The sequence below is a fragment of the Natator depressus genome, chromosome 5, assembly GCF_965152275.1.
Source record: "Natator depressus isolate rNatDep1 chromosome 5, rNatDep2.hap1, whole genome shotgun sequence".
NCBI lineage: Eukaryota > Metazoa > Chordata > Testudines > Cheloniidae > Natator > Natator depressus.
In genome coordinates this window covers 74,320,935-74,342,778 of record NC_134238.1, presented here as the reverse complement: position 1 = coordinate 74,342,778, position 21,844 = coordinate 74,320,935, and the positions used below count along the sequence as shown (strand labels likewise).

The window sequence follows — 21,844 nt, the reverse complement described above, 5'->3', positions numbered from 1 at the left end:
AGACAGCCTATAAACATCAGCATGACAGTTTTTAGGAATGCAGGTAAGGTAACAGATCATACAGACAAAATCTGCCTTAGGTTTTTATACAGCATGTCACAATTCAGGGAAACTACATTTGTATTTTCCCTCAGTGGTTCAGTAAAGGCACAACTCTCAGGCTTCTGACTCTCTAGCTGTTGCCTTTCTGGGTGGAGACCTGTGTGCCTCTCCCTCCTGATCCGAGTACTTCTAGGCTGAACAGTTGCCTGCCTTGTGTTATTTGCAGCAAGACGGCTTGCTTTCTCTTCAAAGACTAGTAACAGTCTAATCGCCCGTTATAAATTACCACACAGTGCTTTATAGTTTATTTTTAAAGGTAAAAGCACTACAGAGAAAACATATTAAAAACCACCATCCAGCACTGCCCCCTCCTTCCCCTCAGTCTCCACAAGGGCTGTGGCTGGTGTCAGTCCCTCCAACTCTTCTCTAAGTATTGGGGTCCTCCCTGGACTGGAAGTCTTGTCCCTTTGCTGAATCAGAACAAAAGCCAGGAGTCAATGTAACCTGGTGTTATTTATTCCCAACGTCCTTGCTTTGTCTGCTGGTCTCTAGGAACTCCATCTTGAACCTTTCAGGACGGTGAATATGTAATTGGCTAGAAAATGGGTCCCTCCCCAGGACAGAGCTTCAAAGGGCTGATAACAGGAAGAATTTGATTAGCACATCCCCTCCTCAGAGAAACTACATGCAATCTCACAACAGCACATAGACAATTGTATTTTTATGACAATGAATTCCAAAGATGTTAAACTTAAAAAGGTTTGTCCAAAATATTTTGTCATATCAGTCTCACCACCATGCATCATCATCATCGTATCAGAGTGCTAGACTATTAATAGCAAGTGGACTTCATGGAGTCTCTGGCTTTTCTCCCTTTTCAAGGTTTCTGAAAGAGGTGGAGTTAATTTTTTGTTTGTTTGGCTCCAGTCTGTTGTTGTTTTAAAGTTTGCCTGTTTTTTGGGTGGATGTTTTTGTGTTTTATTTATTTGCCGGTGGCGGCAGGGAGGCTGTCAGTGTTGTGACAGCTTCCTCTTTTTCGAAGAGCTCATAGTTATTATGAGGAAAAAGAATGAGAGAGGAATCAGATGTTAATGCCTAGATGGTTGCCAATACTAGATTAAAACAAATTAGGCATTTAATTAATTAAATTTTAGAAGCAAATTTTCATACACCTTCTCCTACCCTCGAACATAAATAAAACCCACATTTGGTCAGATAAAACAGGCTCATCTTTTCACTTTTCCATACCAACACTGCAACACTATTTTTATTGCTCAAGAAAAAAAAAAAACAAACAATTAGGGAGAATGCAAGATAAATAAAAACAATTATAATTCAGAGTTTAAGAAATAAACAGATTTTAACCAATTTGTTTTTAAGACAGCATCTTTCATTAAAAGTATCACAAAAGGCTTTCCAGGGAGAAGTAGAATAGTACTAGAAGTAAATAGAAGTAAATTCTGGTCTGGTTTTCTCACTTTTAACATGCATCCTAATGTTCTTTTTAGATACCTCTAGCCTTGGAGCAACTAAAATAATCCCAACAATGTTAATATTTCTTCTAGAAATGCAATTACAGACAACCCTTATTTTTTATATTCTATACATGCTTTTTCGCAAGGAAACCAAGTTCCACCAATTACATAAATTAACATTTGATGCAGCCCTGCCAAAACTGCACAAAACTAATTAGGCAATAAACCTTGGAAACTTAAGTGAAAGGTTAAGTATTTCCATGCATTCAATTAAATAGCATTCTTCATCTTCTATGCAGGGAGAAACAGAGAGTTTGCATAGGTGCTCAGACAAAAAAGTGGACACAATCTACATATACTAACTTGCTGCAGATGAAGTAGCCACTTGAAAAAAGTAAAATATCCTCTTAGCTGTACAGATGCCAGTTTAAACTGGTTTGATCCCATCAGAACCCAGAGACCAAGAAAGCTTGTATCATTTACAAACAAACTTTGAAAAAATGTTTTATGACCCTTTTACTCCTACTTTTTCCTTAGGTTTTGAAATTGAGCTTGTAGACTAGGTGCATCCTCTCTGAATTGAGTTTGTATCCATTCTTACTTTAAAAAATATTTATTAGAAAACATTTTCTCATTCATCTATTTTTGAAAAAAAATGAAGATATCTACCGTTTTCTCTTGCTACCATTTGCTTTTTATCCTGAGATGTTTCAAGTATCTGTCTACTGGATTCATCTATTAGGTAATTGTTAAAGAAGCACATATTTTTTGTACACCTCTGCGTGGTCACAAGTTTAAATTAAAAAAGGATTTTTTTTTAAAACCACACACAAATGCCAGTGACAGATTTATCTTTTTCAGTAGAAATAGTATATCCACCAGACTCTGCTGTACAGAATATTTTTTGGGGGGAAGAACCTAGTTCATATGTGAACTGAAGGTGGTACTCTGGCCTCTCACATACACTTAATTACTCTGGTGAGGATGCTGGCCATCCTAGAGACACTCAATGAACGGATTCCTAGTCAGACTACTAAGTGTTACATTTATTTGAGTTGCAGTTTAGAGATATCCTTTTCCTCTACCATACATATCAAATACCATTCACTCCACAATAGATCTGAAAATTTCACTTTCAAAGGCAAGGGGGCAAATTGTACTAATAAATAGTTATTTTGTCAGATTGTATATTGTGCTACCTTAGTGTCCCTGGATTATGAACATTACCAAGTAGCTTTTTTATATGTGCAAGTTCAGACTTTGAGAAAACAGGTGATAATGGATAAAGAATGGTTTTGCTTTTGTTAATGTTTTTTAGTTCATTTGCTCACAGTTTCCCTTAAAATAACTGTGCACAATCTACAGAAACAAAGTCAAGCTATTTCCAGATACACATGTCCTCACTCAGAGGTTCCATTTAGAAATAAGTGCCAGTTTTTAAATAAACTAATGATCTAAAAAGATTTTAGGAAGCTCATTGCTCCAGAAAATTTCTGGAAAGAGTTTCTTATATTCAGATGTTAACAACGAACAACAGCCTACAATTCACAAAAATGAAGCCATTAGCTAGGGAAGCTACAGTCACAAAATTGTGAATTTAAACATGTGCAGGACTGGGATCTACATAAAAGAGCACACTGAAAAAAATGCATACATGGAAAAATTGAAAAAGGATGGTCCAGTGGTTAAGATGCTAACCTAGGGCTCAAGAGCCTTGGGTTCAATTCCATCTCTGTTCTTGGCATAAAAATGAGCGAAATGCACAAGACAAAGATGAGTAAAAATTTACAACATACAAAAGTAATCAAGTTTTATTCAGTAGAAAAATATACATAAAAAAACCTTATCTGTACACAGTTCAAGTAATAATACCTAGCTCTTATGTAGTACTCTTCATCAGTAGATCTTAAAACACTTTGCAAAGGAAGTCGCTGAGTCAGGAACCCAGGTCTCCCAAGTTCCAGCGTAGTTCTCTATCCACTAGGCCAGCGGTTCTCAACTGGGGGTCGGCTGTCCCCTGGGGGTCTGAGAGCCATTTTAGGGTGGGTCGTGGAGCCCTGAAGCTGAAACCCAGTGCCCTGAGCTCCAGTACTGAAGCCAGGAGCAGCGTGGGGCTGCCGAACCTCCTCCCACCAAGCCAGGAGCAGTGGGGGGCTGACGTCGGGAGCCCCAATCCCCCTCCCCCCTGCTGAAACTGGAAGCCACACTGGTAGCCTTCCCCCACCCCCCGACGCCCGCACCCTGAGCTACTCCCCCGCCTGCACAGAGCCCCTAGCTACCCCCCTGCCTGCACCCCAAGCTACTCCCCTCACTTCACACAGCCCTTAGCTGCCCCTTGCCTGCACCCTGAGCTACTCCCCTCACTTCACACAGCCCTTAGCTCCCTCCACCCTGAGCGGCTTTCATACTTTTTGAACTCAGTCCCACCTTTGAGACAGGCTGGGTGGCCTCCTGAGTGAGCCAGGGGGTGGAGGTGGTGCTCCCTCCTTGTACCCCACTGTGCAAGTTGGCTGAGCCCCGCCAGCCCTTGCCCCCCACAAAAACAGAAATAAAACTATGCCTATGCCCAAGGGTCCCCCCTTCCCAGCCCAGAGCCCCAAGCTCCCCCCCGGCCCTGCTGGGCCCTGGTGTTTTTACAGCATGTTGAGGGGGGCCTCAGCAAGAAAAAGGTTGAGAACCCCTGCTGCACTAGGCTATGGTGCCTCCCTTAGTTAGTAAAATTTATTTGGGTTCTTAACAGTTCTCTTCTTGAAAAGAGTTCTTAAAATGATTAAGGCAAATATTTTCAAAAGTGACTACTGATTTCAAATAATTACATGTGCCTAAGTGTTTTCAAAATCAGGAATTAAATATGTAATGTATAGCTTGGTTAATTGGTAAATTTAGGCTAATTATTAGGAATGGCTTCCCTTCAGTGAGAGCTATACAATTACTCAACATTAATCCAAGCAAATCGGTGACGATACATCTCTGGACACACAAAAGGCTACAAGAACAATCCTGCACTGTCAGAGAATCTGACTGGATGACCTAGCAGGACTTTTCCATCTTTAACTTCTGATTCTGTGATTCATATTAATCTGATACTTTGATATATGACTTTTCAGTGCAATTCTTTAATCTTATTTTCATGTGAAAAGTATTATGAAGTTTGGGGTAAAAAGATGAAATGTTTGCTTGAATGTCCTACAGAAAAGAGAAGAGGAACTCCTATAGCCTATTTTGGGATAATATGTTTCCCCAGAGTGTCCAAAATGATTTTTTGAACAAGGGGTTGGTGTGATGTGCGTCTAGCAGCTTCTACTGAAACATTACTATGAAAGCAAGCAAAAGAAAAGCCCTCAACTACCTGAAATCTTAAGAGAAATAAATTGATGGTGGGAGGTACAGAAGGGAAAGAAAGTCAGACTGCATGTGACTCAGCTGCATGGCATGGCAGTTAAGTTGGTTTCAGAGTCTATGAATGAAAAAAAGATTGAACTGGTATAGAAATGTGACTTTGTAGCAATTTCTTAACATTTCAAAATACTGGCTCCAAGCTTTCTAAGGCTTGTCTACACAGACAGCCCTGCCGTAGTGCTTACTGAAGATGCTACCTATGCTGACAGGAGAGCTTCTCCTGTCGATATAGAGTTATCTACTCTACACCATAAGCTAGGCGGTATAATTGCTCAGAGGTGTGACTTTTCCACACTCCAAGCGACACAGTTATACCAACATAAGTCTGTAGTGTAGACCAGGACTAATGCAGTTAGCAACACAACTCACCAGAAATACCTACTGTATACTTGGTATATACTTCAGATACACTAATATTTTTGTAAAGCAGAACAAGATATGGGTTATATTTCCTGAGATGTATAATTAATATATACTTGCAATTACTCTAACCTGAACCACCAGATGGTGTCACTCAAGCTTCAGATATATGTAACTAAAACAACATGTATTTGGAAATAGAGTTACCATTAAAGAGATGGTTGAAATACAATGCCTTCAGTTTATGGCTGTTCATAACATCTGAACACATACTAATTGTGTAATATATATGTTCAAAAATTCCCACGCATCTCCTGTTTTATTACGTAATCAAGAGACAAACTGTTCCATTTAAATAAAACAAAAAATAGTAATTACTGTGATATGTTCTCAATAAGTTTACAAAGGACATAGAGCAAAGGTGAATGATGCAGGTGGTCCTTTCAACAGGCCACCATTGTATTTTTAAAATGTATTTAGACCCATTGTGAAAGCAACATAACTTTATTTTACAGTCATTTTAGGGGATTAATTAGTAACTGTAGCAGACACTTCAGCTATTGAAATACCATGTGTTAACTCTACTATGGCTGACCAAAATAATTTGATAAGAGGACAGTAGTAATCAAAAAATTAATATGGGTCAAATTGACTTGAGAAGTTCTTGTCTCTCTATATATGATGTTTGCCTGCTCACAAGGAAAGTGGATATTTTGCTATACTCCACCACCAAATTTATTTCCTCTTATGGGCAAGGCCCTACCAAATTCACAGTCCATTTTGGTCAATTTCACGGTCCTAGGATTTTAAAAATCATAAATTTAATTATTTCAGCTATTTAAATCTGAAATTTCACGATGTTGTAAGTGCAGAGATCCTGACCCAAAAAGGAGTTGTGGGGTAGTCACAAGGTTATTGCAGGGCGGGTTGCGGTACTGCTACTCTTACTTCTGAGCTGCTGCTGGTGGTGGCACTGCCTTCAGAGCTGGGCAGCTGGAAAGCAGTGGCTGTTGGCCAGGAGCCCAGCTTTGAAAGCAGAGCTACTGCCAGCAGCAGCGCAGAAGTGAGGATGGCATGGTATGGTACTGCAGAGCTGGGCCTTCAGTCAGCAGTGGCCACTCTCTGGTCACCCAGCTCTGAAGGCAGCAGGGCAGAAGTAAAGGTGGCATGGTATGGTATTGCCACCCTTCTGTGCTGCTCCTGGCAGGGCACTGCCTTCAGAGCTGGGTGCCTGGCCAACAGCTGCAGCTCTCCGACCACCCAGCTCTGAAAGCAGTGCAGAAGTAAGGGTGACAATACTGTGACCCCTCTAAAATAACCTTGTGACCCCCCTGCAACTCCCTTTTGGATCAGGACCCCCAATTTGAGAAATGCTGGTTTCCCCCGTGAAATCTGTATAGTATGGGGTAAAAGCACACAAAAAATCCAGATTTCACAGGCAGAGACCAGATTTCATAGTCCATGATGCATTTTTCATGGCTGTGAATTTGGTAGGGCCCTACTTATGGGACAGAACCCTGACTTACAGTTCTGTGCTCTAACCTGGAAAAGCTCCTAAAAAGATTTTTAATAATGCAACTGGTAAACACTTCTAATGAAAACAAAGCTAAAATGAAGGTGGTACACTGTTGCAAATATATTGTGAGCTTTGGACTTCGATATTACTTTTGGACAAGTAATCAGAAGGAAATAAGTAACTGTTGAATTGCTCATGCAGCATTTAAATTTCTCTAAAATTTATTTCCTTCTCCTTTATTATCCACCTTAAAATTAACATTCGAAGTCTGTTGTAGTTCCAACCCTCATTCACTGGGAACACAGGCTCAGTCTTAATCATGTAGATGTAACCTTATGTGCTTGAGTGAATGAGTCAAGGCTGGAGATTTTGGCACTCCATTTCCCTGATGTATGTAGCCACAGGAAATATTATAGTTATCGACCCTTCCGTTGCACAGTTTTATAGGTCTCATAAGTTGACTCTCTGCCAATGCTAGTCAAATACTCAAAAAAGGCCTTTAAATACATTGTTCTATATTAGCTGATACATGTGAGCTGTGTCTCTGTCTTAAATGAGTAAGCATGGATAACTGTATCTCACTAGTTAAACACAGATTTTAAACAAGTAAATGCTAAGTGGGATCTATTTAAAAAAATCTTATTAACAAGTTGTAGCATAACTGTTAATCTATGAATGTGCTGGTATGATGCAGAATAATACTTAATAATTGTAGAAACTAATGTCACATGAGATCCTGAAAAAATGAAGCACATGCTCACTGGTTGCTGCTTACATAGGTTCCTGCCTGAACACACACAAATAATGATCTCCAAAACATCTCATCTTCCTTTCCTACTTAACCCCAGAGTTCTCAAATTCCTCCACGTGCCTTCTTGCCCGTTTAGGAAAGCTTAGTTGTCTCCTTCCTACCCACTCATCTATATAAAGATTAATTACTTTCTAAACTAAAATTTATTTAATACAACTGAGTGGATTGACAAGGTGGGCAGGGAGAAGTTTTGAAGTTGAGGTGGCCATGTTTCTTATGGGGACATAGATGGAATACTTGAGGGTGGTAGCCAATCAGAATTCAAGGATTTCCAGACTAAGGTAATTTCTCAATATCCGTAATCCTTATGGAAATCAGACACCTTGGCTAAAGAACAGAAATTTGACTCAAAAGGGTACGGTTATGAGTCAGTAACCATGTATTAACTCTACTATGGCTGACCAAAATAATTTTATTTCAATATAATTAATTATAATTCTCATGCTTGTCTAAAGCATCTCTAGACAGAGGAAAATCTGATATTCCAAAGATGTGGAAAAGGTGAACTAAATTTTCTCCCTTTGTTTTGAAAATGTTATTTTCATGCAAAAAAGAAAACGAGAGCACACAGATATGCCTCACACATACACATATCACAGCTAAACGTTACACTACAAGAAACATGGTTGGTTACTGAAAAATTCTGGAAGTAAATTAAAGACATGCAGCCATTTCTCAATATTCCAAACTGGTACAGATATAAGAACTCTATTCAGTTAAAATTAGTCAAGCCCTTACATGTTGCTTGTAAGTTTGGAGATATTCCCTACACAGCCAGCCAGCGTATGCAGCAGTAGAGTCAGAGCTTGTCACAGGAAACCTCTTTTATATCAACTTTTGTTTCTATGAAACCAGCTGAAGTGATTAGAGATGCATATTCTGAGACCTACAGACATTTCACCAAGGATGTGGGTAGTGAGGCAAAGTATATCCAAGACTGGTATACACCAAATCAACTGACCTCAACTTACTGGACAGAGCCCTTAATAAAGGTATGTTTACATCAAACGGTGATGCTTTTTACAGGAACCATGACATATCTAAATATTCATTTCAGTTGAAAATGTGAAAAACTACATATATATAAATAAGCTTGGACAGTTTTCTATAAATCAAGTGGCAGCTACTCATTTTAAGCACTGTAATAAAAGTTAACTCATTTTAGGAACATTTTACAATTGATTATGGCTGACAGGAATAAGGCCCCAATTGTGCATTATGTAGGAGACATTTACAGATAAAACTAGCTGCTGACTGATTTGCACAGCACATTTTGAAATCTGAACAGCAACAGTAACTGAGTGAAGTTACAAACCCAACCTAACCCTTTATTGTAGTGTTTACTCTCCAATAATAAGGTTATTTTCTAAACACATTTCTAAGGTAGAATGTCCTGTTTTTGATCCCAAACAGCCAACTACTAAAATATTGTAGTGTAAAAATTCAGTTTTATCTCAAAGTCACTAAAGTTCAACTTGGCCCTACCTTGGACTTGTCTGGACTTAACAGGAACAAAACCTGGCTCCCTGTAAGGCCTGCCTACCTTTGAAACACTGCAGCTGCGCTGCTGCAGTGTAGTCGACACTACCAATGTTGATGGGTAAGGCTGCGAATCATTCACGGAGGTCATGGCTTCCATGACTTTCTGTGACCTCTGAATTTTGCAGCAGCAGGTACGTCTGACCCCAGGCCATCCCAGCAGCTGGGGAAGTCCCAGAGCAGGCCGCACTGGCTGCTGCTCTGGCAGCCAGTCCCGGGCGCTGCCCTGGATCAGCGGCAGTGTCAGTGGGGCCCTGGGCTGACCCCCCTCTCCAGCAGCGGCGACAGTGGGGCCCCATGCTGCCCCACCCCCGGAGCAGCAGTCCTCAGGAGCACCCCCCTCCCAGCAGGTAAGATTTAGTCAAAGTTATTTTTAGTAAAAGTAATGGACAGATCATGGGGCTATGACATTTTGTTGATTGCCCATCACCTGTCCATGACTTTTACTAAAAAATACCCATGACTAAAACGTAGCCTTATTGATGGGTGAGGGTCTCCCATCAGATTAGATAATCCATCTCCCCAAAAGGTGTAGGGGGTGGAGGGGTTGGTCAGTTTAACTACTTTACTCAAAGGTGTGGATTTTTCACACTCCTGAATGACATAGCTGGTCGACCCAACTTTAAAAACAAAACAAAACAAAAACGAGAAATACGGTGGCACCTTAAAGACTAACAGATTTATTTGGGCATAAGCTTTCGTGGGTAAAAAACCCACTTCTTCAGATACATGGAGTGAAAATTACAGATACAGTCAAATATATATTGGCACATGAAGAGAAGGGAGTTACCTTACAAGTGGAGAACCAATGCTGAAGGCCAATTTAGTCAGGGTGGATGTTGTCTACTCCCAATAACTGATGAGGATGTGTAAATACCAAGAGAGGGAAAATTGCTTTTGTAGTGAGCCAGCCATTCCCAGTCCCTATTCAAGCCCAAACTGATGGTGTTAAGTTTGCAAATGAATAGCAGCTCAACAGTTTCTCTTTGAAGTCTGTTTTTGAAGTTTTTTTTTTTTTTTTTTGTTGAAGCATGGCTACTTTTAAATCTGTTATTGAGTGTCCAGGGAGATGGAAGTATTCTCCAACTGGCTTTTGTATGTTACCATTCCTGATGTCTGATGTGTGTCCATTTATCCTTTTACATAGAGACTGTCCGGTCTGGCTAATGTACATGGCAGAGGGGCCTTGCTGGAACATGATGGCATATATCACATTAATAGATGTGCAGGTGAATGAGCCTCTGATGGTGTGGCTGGGTCCTATGATGGTGTCACTAGAGTAGATATGGGGACAGAGTAGGCAACAAGGTTTGTTACAGGGATTGGTTCCTGGGTTAGTGTGTCTGCAGTGTGGTGTGTAGTTACTGGTGAGTATTTGCTTCAGGCTGGGTGGCTGTCTGTACGCGAGGATTGGCCTGCCTCCCAAAGCCTGTGAGTGGGGAATCATTTTCCAGGATAGGTTGTAGGTAGTTGATGATGCGCTGGAGAGGTTTTAGCTGGGGGCTGTACGCGATAGCCAGTGGTGTTCTGTTATTTTCCTTATTGGGTCTGTCGTGCAGTAGGTGACTTCTGGGTACCCGTCTTGCTCTGTCAATCTGTTTCCTGACTTCCCCAGGTGAGTATTGTAGTTTTAAGAATGCTTGATAGAGATCTTATAGGTGTTTGTCTCTGTCTGAGGGATTGGACATTCTTCACTCCATGCTTTAAATTTCAGTGAGACTTAAACACATTTAAAATGAAGCACGTTTAAACACCATTCCTGAATATGGGTCTTTTCCTATGCATTTGCACCTTTTACTCTAACACACTCTGCCCCTTTCTGTAGGAAGCATTCATAGCGATGGCTTGGCGAGGATAATCTGGCCCACAATTAAGACTTTTTCCTGTTCAGCAAGTGAAGTAAAAGCCCACGCAAGATATGTTTGTCCTAAAACTATTTCTTAATATGGCTATTGTTTGGACTACAAATACCACCTAGGAAGTGTCCTATACAAATATTTAAACAATATCACAATGCGAGTCTCCAACTGCAAATATCAGATGAAGATGCAAAATGATATCTAAGTAAGGGGTATTAAAAAATTTTCAACGACAGTTTTAAAAAACCCAATACCTTAACAAAAGCCACTTAAACGTTGCATGCTAAAATTTATCAGCAGTTCAGTTTGCTCTTCCGTTTCCTGAACAACTCATTCAAGACCACTTCCTTAGAATGAGCACAGCATTTAGTTGTGCTTCTCATGCAGCTGTCACATTTGAGCAAGAACTAAGTGAATTACTGCTGGATTCTTCTCCTTTAAAAGCAAGTTAAAGTGATCACGGAAGCAATAGGAGTGGTGTTGAAAGCCATGACCATCATGTCAAACACAGGAGCAGATGTAAAAAACCAGATACTATTTCAGTGTCTAGTCATCCCTTTTCAAGTTTTTCTCTTCAGTTGAAGTAACGGTTTTTTTCGGGGGGAGGGAGGGATCTTTTATGGTGTTCAGCTATTAGTAAGTCTTAGTTCTTTTTTCTACCATAGCGTATAATGAAGCATCAAGATCTCCGTCAGCCTTGACCTTTTTAGTAGAAAATATTTAAAATGAGGCATGAGAGTTTTTTTGACTGATCAGAATGCAGGATTTTCTGGACTAATATTGAACCCAACATTTCACAGGGATCTTGCTATATAAACAGTAATGTTGAACTGCAATAAAAACAAAATTAGAGCAACTGTGAATGACAGAGTGAAAGTTCCAATACACTGCAGAAATGTACTGACTACTCTTTCCCTACATTGAAAGGCACCAAGGATTGATATAATCTATTTCCTACTCCTTCAGTGTATTGTGCCAAGCTGCTGGTCAATCTGTATTAAAAAATATAATAGTCATAATTTAGTGCTTGTGAAAGGTGCTGGTTTGACAGCCATGGTAAATGAAGTAATCTACTACTACATAGAGTAAATCAGCACACACAATATAAGACTTTCCCACAAGACTCAGTCCCTGAACTTCAGGACTGCTAGACCTGTGAGGATGGCTATTAGTACTAAACATACTGATGGTTTTGCACAAGATCTGGACTGAGCCCAGCTCATCTCACATATGCAATCAAACCACCACCAGACTGTTAACAACAGTCACTCTCAACCAAGGCTGAATCTGAAAAGTGTTAATAGTCATTAGAGGCTACCACGCCTGTGTACTTTTTGTACAACATCACAAGTGTATTTTTATCTTTTTCTGAATGCTTGTCTAATGAATACCTCACCAAAAGGGGGAAAAAAATTGAAATTTATCACACATCCAAAACAACTTGAACATGACCAGATGTCATCCATGTTCAGTACATTCAGGCATTCATAAGTTATCTGAATTTTGAAGAAGCTTTGTTGACTTTACAATGTAAGTTGAACTCCTTAACTAAATATTCAGAAGATATCAACTTTAAAAAAAAAAAAAAAAAACAATTTTAGGTAGAGGCTTGAGATTTTAAACTGGGTATGTAGGACAGTTGTATAGCCAAAGAGTAGAGTTTATACATTAAGGGATAGTCTCTCAGTAAATGAGAATTTAGTGCTCATTAAAGACTACTAGGAGTGATGCATGTGTACTGGAAAGGGAATATACATACCCTCTATGCTTTCTGGGCTGAAATTACCCATTCAAAACCAAATTTTCAATGAATATTTAATGTATTACCAATATCTCATTAGCACTCAGGTAACAAAAATTTTCAACTGAGATTTACTGTAGGATCCTTTTACATCTGACACTTCTTTTTAGCACCACAACAATGAGAACAATTTAGTTGCTTAAGTTTACAGACAGAAAAAAACCAAACCATCTTCACACTGAACTGTGAAGTGTTATCCTTAGAACACACCATTTACTTTTTTCATAATTATATATAATATATATACACAATTTAGTTTTATATACTTATGAGCTTGCATGCCCCCTTGAACACTAGGGCCTGTTTTACTTAGTTGAAGCAATACTGGCCATGATGCTGTGGTAATCCCCTAAATTTAAGCACCTGGATAGCCACTAAAGAACAGCAGAAGGGACCTTGGTTTAATGCCTCATTCAAGAGATAGCACCTCAGGTGCTAACTCAGGGGTGGGCAAACTTTCTGGCCCAAGGGCCACGCTGGGTTTGCAAAACTGTATGGAGGGCCGGGTAGGTAAGGCTGTGCCTCCCCAAACCGCCTGGCCCCACCCCATCCGACCCCTCCCACTTTCCACCCCCTGACTGACCCCCTCAGAACCTCCCACCCATCCAAGCCCCCTGCTCCTTGTCCCCTGACTGCTGCCTACCGGGACTCCCCGCCCCATCCAACCCCCCCTGCTCCCTGTCCCTTGACTGCCCTGACACCTATCCACACCCCCGCCCCCTGACAGGCCCTCCGGGACTCCCACGCCTTTCCAACCCCCCCCGTTCCCCGTCCCCCCAGAACCTCCTCCCCATCCAACCGCCCCCTGACAGGCCCCCCAGGACTCCCACACCTATCCAACTGCCCCCTGCTCCCTGTCCTCTGACTTCCCCCCGGGACCTCCCGGCCCCCTTACCATGCCACTCAGAGCAGCATGTCTGCAGCCGCGCTGCCCGGCTGGAGCCAGACACACTGCCATGCTGCCCTGCAGGAGCGCGCAGCCCCACCGCCCAGAACACTGCCCATGTGGTGGCGAGGAAGGGGGAACAGCGGGGGAGGGGCCGGGGGCTAGCATCCCCGACAGGGAGCTCAAGGGCCGGGCAGGACAGTCCTGCGGGTCCGATGTGGCCTGCGGGCTGTAGTTTGCCCACCTCTGTGCTAACTGAATCAGATGTTGAGTGTTATCCTTAACCAACAGCAGGGAATTAAAAGTGTTTTTTCTCTCTCATCACCTTGGAGTTTAAATGTATACTTGCTTCTTTTTTTTTTTTTAAGCTTTTAGAAAACATCACAAATGCATAAGTTGTGTAAGTATGTTCTGTGTAGTGCATAAATGCATATTCCAATCTTATAGTAATACAGCTAACATTTCTGAAGTTTGCGAGTGAGATTTGTGCTTAGTAAAGCTAGAGACAAATGAAATACTGACTTCAGCTAAACATAGGGAAGTTACACTCCCTACATAACTGAAGAGGTCTGTGTAAGCTCGTAAGCTTGTCCCTCTCACCAACAGAAGTTGGTCCAATAAAAGATATTACCTCACCCACCTTGTCTCTCTAATATCCTGGGACCAACACTGCATAGTTCATTTAAATGACGTGCAGTGGCCTGTCTAAACTTCTCCTTGACCAGACAACATTTTTTTCTATGGTTTTGTGATTTGAACAAACTGTAGGCAGCAAACCAGACTGAGGCCAAACTCATTTTTCACTTGTTTCTAAACTGGAATTTTAACCCAGAGGAAGAAGGCAAGGGAAATAATCCATTGTACCACCACATTTGTAAAATGTCAGAACTTCACTAGTTTACCACAAAGGCAATATGGCTGCTTATCAGCAATGATCTATTTTATATAGATAATATAAAAAACAATACGTAACAAGTTGAAAACTTTAAAAATGATTAAAGTTGATTTGGCTTTTGAATAATTGATTGTTGCAGCAAAACTTCCTATGCATGAATTTCACATCAAACCACATCTTTTAACTTTGTTTTGGGTTGTCTAATTTGTGATATATGTATCTTATTCTAGGAGTTTCTCCACGCTTGTTCAGATCTTGTGCAACCCCCTATTTGTCAGAGTAGTAATGTGGTTTCCCCATAAACACACTCCTGTCAAGCAGTTAAATTCTAAAGAAATCAAACTATTGATGGCTCTTTCCAAATCAGCATGTCTTTTTATATACATTGTATACAGATAATTCTAATCTGTGGTTAACACAGGATGCTCATTGCATAACATCCTGCAGAAGGACAGTTATACAGTTATTTGCATCCAGACCCATTGGTTTATATAACCGCACTTAGGCAAGGACTAGCTGGTAAAGTGTACACAAATTCTGCAGAACCATCAAAAACAATACTGAGTTTTGAGAACAATCACTAATTATGAAGGGGCTTGCTTAGATTTCCATAGTTAAGGTTCAGCTCAGATTTAAACTTATGAAAAATACCGAACATCCTCTGAAATTAATGAAGTTGCAGTTATCCCAAAACTAGATATTTTCTTCAGGAAATTCAGAGTTAAGGTGAATCAATGAAGGAAAAGAAAAATGAAAAAAACTGATATCCTTAAAAACCAATGTAATCTAATCAGGCACCACAAACATTATGAAGAAGACACATACACTTACAGTATGGTGTCACTATAGGATAGAGTGAAAGTTGATCGGGTGCCTTAACTGTGCATTGTCCGTACCTTAACATGTTGGCATGTCTTTTAAATTTAATCTTAACTGAATATCCTGAAGAAAACAGGTGGTCTGGGGATAATGGCAACATCCCTATAATGTATTTTGCCTAAATTACTGATCCATAATCTCAATCTAAACTCCAATTTAACATATAAGGTGGGTGCATAACTGGTTGGAAAATCATTCCCAGAGAGTGGTACACAGTCATGCTGGAAGGGCACAACAAGCGGGGTCCTGCAGGGATCAGTTCTGGGTCTGGTTCTGTTCAATATCTTGATTAAGAAAATGGCATAGAGAGTACACTTATAAAGTTTGTGGATGAAACCAAGATGGGAGGGGTTGCAAGTGATCTGGAGGATAGGATTAAAATTCAAAATGATCTGGACAAACTAGGGAAATGGTCTGAAGTAAATAGGATGAAATTCAATAAGGACAAATGTAAAAGTACTCCACTTAGGAAGGAACAATCAGTTGCACACATACAAAATGGGAAATGACTGCCTAGGTAGAAGTACTGTGGAAAGGGCTCTGGGGGCCATAGTGGATCACAAGCTAAATATGAATCAACAGTGTAATGCTGTTGCAAAAAAAGCAAACATTCTGGGGTGTATTAGTAGCAGTATTGTAAGCAAGACACGAAAAGTAATTCTTCCACTCCATTCTGCACTGATTAGGCCTCAACTGGAATATTGTGTCGAGTTCTGGGCACCACATTTCAGGAAAGATGTCGACAAATTGGAGAAAGTCCAGCAAAGAGCAACAAAAATGATTAAAGGTCTAGAAAACATGACCTATGAGGGAAGACTGGAAAAAAACTGGGTTTGTTTAGTCTGGAGAAGAGAAGACTGGGAGGGGACATGACAACAGTTTTCAAATACATAAAAGGTTGTTACGAAGAGGAGGGAGAAAAATTGTTCTTATCCTCTGAGGATAGGACAAGAAGCAATGGGCTTAAATTGCAGCAAGGGCAGTTTAGGCTGGACATTAGGAAAAACTTACTAATTGTCAGAGTGGTTAAGCACTGGAATAAATTGCCTAGGGAGGTTGTGGAATCTCCATCATTGGGAATTTTTAAGAGCAGGTTGGACAAACACCTGTCAGGGATGGCCTAGATAATACTTCGTCCTGCCTTGAGTGCAGGGGACTGGACTAGATGACCTCTCGAGGTCCCTTCCAGTTCTATGATTCTATAATTTTTGTCTGGGAAATTAATATTGGAACTTAAAATAATGACAAAATTAACTTCAATTTCACTAACTAAAGTTTATAAATTTGTTTTTCTTTTTTAAAGCTCTTTTGTTGGTTTCCATTCTAAAACAAATGCAGATTATGGTGTGAACTCTTTTCATTCTTGATTACTCATCAAACCCATGGCACTTAATTTTGTTTATTCTGCATGCAATATATACCACTTTAAAAACTTTTGTAGGCATCTTGACAATTGGCTTTTTTGAGGGGGGGAAAAAGTCAGTCAATGGAGATGCCAGGTGCTCTACACTTGCAAAAATCACACTAATTGTTTAGGTGTCCAAATATAAACAAAAAGCCAAACTTTAGAAAGATTTTTAATTTTTTTGGCCAAGTGTGTATCCAGAAATTCCCCTTTAGTTCTAACTAATATATGAAGCTCTAAAAAATTAGTAAACAAATGGACCATAGGGGGATGGTTTAAGACAGTGTTTTTCAAACCGTGGGTCACAACCCAGTACTGGGTCGCAGCACGTCAGCCACTGGGTTGCCTTGCTCTGGTCAGCACCGCTGACTGGGATGTTAAAAGTCCCGTTGGCAGTGCTGCCCAGCTAAGGCAGGCTAGTGCTTACCTTTTCCAACACCGCGCTGTGCCTCGGAAGCGGCTAGCCGCGGGACTGGCTTCTAGGCAGGAGAGCCACAGGGCTCTGTGAGCTGCCCTCACCCCAAGCACTGGCTCTGCACTCCTATTGGCCGGAAACTGGCCAATGGGAGCTGGAGAGGGCGATGACTGCGGGCGAGAGTCACACGAAGCTGCTTGCACACCTCCGCGTAGGAGCCGGACCTGTTGCTGGCTGCTTTCGGGGTGCAGTGCGGTCCGCGGTGCCAGGACAGGCAGGGAGCCTGCCTCTGCACCCTGTCTGTGCTGCTGACCAGGAGCCGCTGGAAGCAAGTCCACACCCCAACCCCATGCCCCAGCCCTGAGCATCCCCCCAAATGTGGAACCCCTTCCTGCACCCCAAATCCCTCATCCGCGGCCCCAGCCCAGAGCCTGCACCCCCTGCCCAGACTCCCTCCTGCACCCCAACCCCCGGCCCCAGAGCCCCCCCCCCCAACCTGGAACCCCTTCTTGCACTCCAAACCCTTCATCCCTGCACCCCCAGCCCAGACCCCCTCCTGCACCCCAACTCCCTGCCCCAGCCTTGAGCCCCCCACCAAACCTGGAGCCCCTGCTGTACCCCAAACCCCTCATCCTCAGCCCCACCCCAGAGCCTGCACCCCCAGCCCAGCACCTTGACCCCCTACCACATTGGCCTGCTAAACCCAGGGTTGTGGGTTCAGTCCTTGAGGGGGCCATTTAGGGATCTGGGGCAAAAACTGGGGATTGGTCCTGCTTTGAGCAGGGGGTTGGACTAGATGACACCCTGAGGTCCCTTCCAACCTTGATATTCTACCCCAGCCCAGAGCCCCCCCACACTCTGAACTCCTCATTCCCAGATCCACCTGGCAGCCCTTACCTCTGCACCCCAACCCTCTGCCCCAGCCCTGAGCTCCTCCCACACTCCAAAACCTTCATCCCCAGCTCTGTTAGGTCATGGGCATCAACAATTTTCTTCAACTGGGTCCCCAGAAAAAAAGTTTGAAAACCACTGGTCTAAAAACCACCTGATATGTTACTCAGTATTTCTGGTATGTACGGCGTATTGTTTTGCTGGCCCAGAATATTTTCACTACAGAGTCTCAGGCATTTTATTGCACTCAGATTGGCACATAACATGTTAGACAAAGTTAACAGTTCTAAGCATTGGTCATTTGAAATAAGAACAATTTCCCACTGTGTAGCAGTACAAATTTAAGAAGAACTTTCCCCTAAACTGACACATTTACTTACTATGTTCACTATAGCTCAAGTTTAGTCAGCTGATGTCAACTACAAAAGGGGAATGTGTAGCCTTCTGTCATCTGTGCAAACAGTAGGTGGCTTCTGTTTGAAATCTGAGCAATATGTGCTTCTGCTTAGATCTCTATGATAAGTTTTATTAGAACAGAGTTTCACATGAAATTTGACTTTCAGAGTTGAAAAAAAAGAAAAGCTCCAGCATGACAATTTATTCATCCTCACACACCTCCCAAATCCCCTCCTCCAAATACAAATTCTCATTCCCCCCCACTTCCAGCCAATACCTTTTGCTGGCTTCTTTGGATCTTATCCTCCAACTCCCCTTTAGGTCCTCTTACTTTGACAGAGGAAGGAGGCTCCACAGGAGAGTTGCAACTAAGCATGCATGAACACATTTGACCCGTTAATCTCAAGAATGTTTTTCTCATCTTCAATACAACTTTCAAACATTGTATTAAACACAAAAAAGTACTCAGTACATGTAACATGCATTATGTTGTGTTAGCTTGTTTGTTTAAAAGATGAACAGTTAAATTTTGAAATCTGCAATATTTGGTAGTGTCTTTTTTCATAACACATGGCAACAAGATACTCCAGGCAGTGCTCTGAGGAACAGACTGTGTCCCACCTGACTTGAAACCATAGTGACTCAAAACTATATTCTCTCTCTAGCATCATATGATTGAATGAGCCCTTCCTTAATTACTGGAAGAGTTAAATATATCAACATGAAACTTAAACCACAAACAATTAAAGTTCTTCACGAGAATACATAATATAAAAAAGTTAAAACTATGAACAATGATAAATATAAAAATGTTTTATTTTTTAAAATGTTGGTGGATTTAATGCTTGTGAGAGTAAGGGAAGAGCAGCAGGGGACAGAACCAGGCATAAAACATGTAGGCTTAGTGAAAGTTTTCCAACATGGATTTAATGCACTTCAACCTGACCTGCAACACCCTTGCTACTAGTGCCCTGGGCCTCATAAACAGAGACTGTCAGTTGTGCTCTTTTGGTGATGTCCACAAGGGATTATACTGAGACCACAAAAGTTCTTTTCACATAAAACCTAAACAGGATTTCCATCTAGATCTCTAGAGGCTAAAAAACTAGTCCCCCCTTCAAACAGTTGTAAGCACTCCACTATGCTTTTGACGGTCTTTCAAAGGGAATTTCCTATTTAAAGCTGACAATAGATAAATGATTCTTGAACAGTTAATCCAACCAATGAACACAACAGCCAGCTAATGGACATTTTTCTTTCTATATACCAGATTGCTCAGCGAAAAAAACTGAGCAAACAATTTGTATGCAGTTTCTGTAAGCTGTTAAGTATAGTATTTCAGAATGTGCATGCAACATTAGGTAAAGCAAAACTATTATACAGACTGAAATACCACTTAGGGTTGTTGTAAAAAAAAAAAAAAAAAAAAAAAAAACAGCACTATTTGTATTCTTGTATATAATTTCCATCATATACACATAGGCTGTTGGAATTTATGTAAACTTTCACAGTGAAAAATCTGATCATGCAAATGTCTTTAACAACTGTCTAGATAAAGGTCTAAGTTTCCAAATAGAAAAAGCTCCTTAGACTGAATTCCAAAGTGCTCTCCTTAACTCATAGTAAATCAATCATACACTATATATTTTACAAATAGCTATTTCTACCTCATCTCCCAGGTAGTGTTACTTTCAAAGAGATACATGATAACTCAAGGAGAAGTTATGGGCTGGAATAGGTTGTTTGTTTGTTTTTTTGGGGCGGGGGGGCAGAGAGGGGATGTGTTATGGAAGAGGTCAACCTAGTCAGAATGATCCCTTCTGGCCTGAAAAATCTGTGGGAAAAAAAGCAAGTTACATATGTTAATGGGTGTATTAAGTGTTCTTTTGACAGACAAAAAAGATTTTTTTTCCTTGGCGGGGAGGGGAGGGGAGAGGCAGGCAATTTAATTAGTTGTCATTGCAAATTTATTTCTAATATTTAAAATTTTATCCTGAGACAATTCTGGCATAATAAAAATCTTCCCAAGCTAAAACCATTAAATTTAAAATAAGCTTTAAACAGTTTTTTATAAGCTTCAGTAAACAAGATTTTATAGCTTTAAAACAATTAAAATACCCACAACTTGTGTATGCTGAACAACACAACTGGTAATTGTATTTTGCTCTAGATTTTTCTAATTCCACCAAAGCTGCTACAGGTGAAAATTTTCAGAGCTCAAATAATAGCACTGCTTATTTACTTCATGTTGGAGCCTCAGTGAGGAAATATTTTTATAGTTAAGAAAACAGCCAAGTGTTTCTAGGTATAAACATGTCAGACTAGAAATCAGCTAAAAAAATGTCAACAATTTATTTTGAACCATCATTGCTCCCCAGAGATTTATGGATAACTCCAATGTTAGTCCACCTCAGACTGGTCATGAAATTAGCTCTCTTTTCACCGCTCTTCTGTGAGTAATTTTAAGTCATTCTACATACATATTCTGCCACCTGTTGCTAGCAATTAGAGGGGCAACTTGTTTGAAAAACTGTTTTCAGTCAAAGCACATTTATGGTCAAACATGGGAAACATACATGAATGTTTAGTTCTTACACCCTGGGCATAATTTTTATGCCAAGTTGGCTGGTTACTACAATATTTGGTCTTTAAGGGGGTTTCTTCCTCAGACCCTAACTACTCCCTTCGCATGATTCTAAAGTCAGAGCTAATTCCAGTGGCAGTCATTTCGGTGTACAGGAACCAGCATGATGAAGAGAGGGCTCAGTCTAGCCCATGGAAAGAGCAAACAAATAGAGGGGGACAAAGTCCCAAAGGATCCCGCAGACAAAGGAGAAGAAGCCAGTGGTTGCAGGGCCCCAATCCAACAAGATACTTGGGCACGAGTCGCCCGTTGACTTTAACAGGCTGACTCGCATGATTATATAGGTTCTTGTGAAGCAAGATCTAGAAGAGCCAGACTTGACTGCTATGTTTTCTTATTTGCGAATGATCAGATGCCTACCAAGTTAAAGCAGTTCAATTTCCTGGGGAGGGAACTGTGCACAGCGTGTGCAATAAACTGCCCCCAGGCTCCTCACTAGATTTTAGACAAACGAGAAGAGGAGCCAACCCAGGCAGGACAGAAAAGGCGAAATCACCCGGAGAGCGGCTGTGTGCCGAGTCGGGCTGCTCTGACTGCACGCAGAGCCAGCGCTGCCGGGGCAGCTCGCCGCGTATCCCGCACACGCCCAGCCGCGGGGCAAGACTGCGAGCCCCACGGCACCGCGGAGGCA

At 41.2% G+C, this 21,844-nt stretch overlaps 1 protein-coding gene across 1 annotated transcript in view; it reads right to left on the bottom strand.

Moving 5' to 3' along the window:
• The window catches only part of TNFAIP8 (TNF alpha induced protein 8), a 103,888-nt gene that overhangs the window by 81,679 nt on the left and 365 nt on the right, over window positions 1-21,844 (bottom strand). The window lies entirely within an intron of this gene.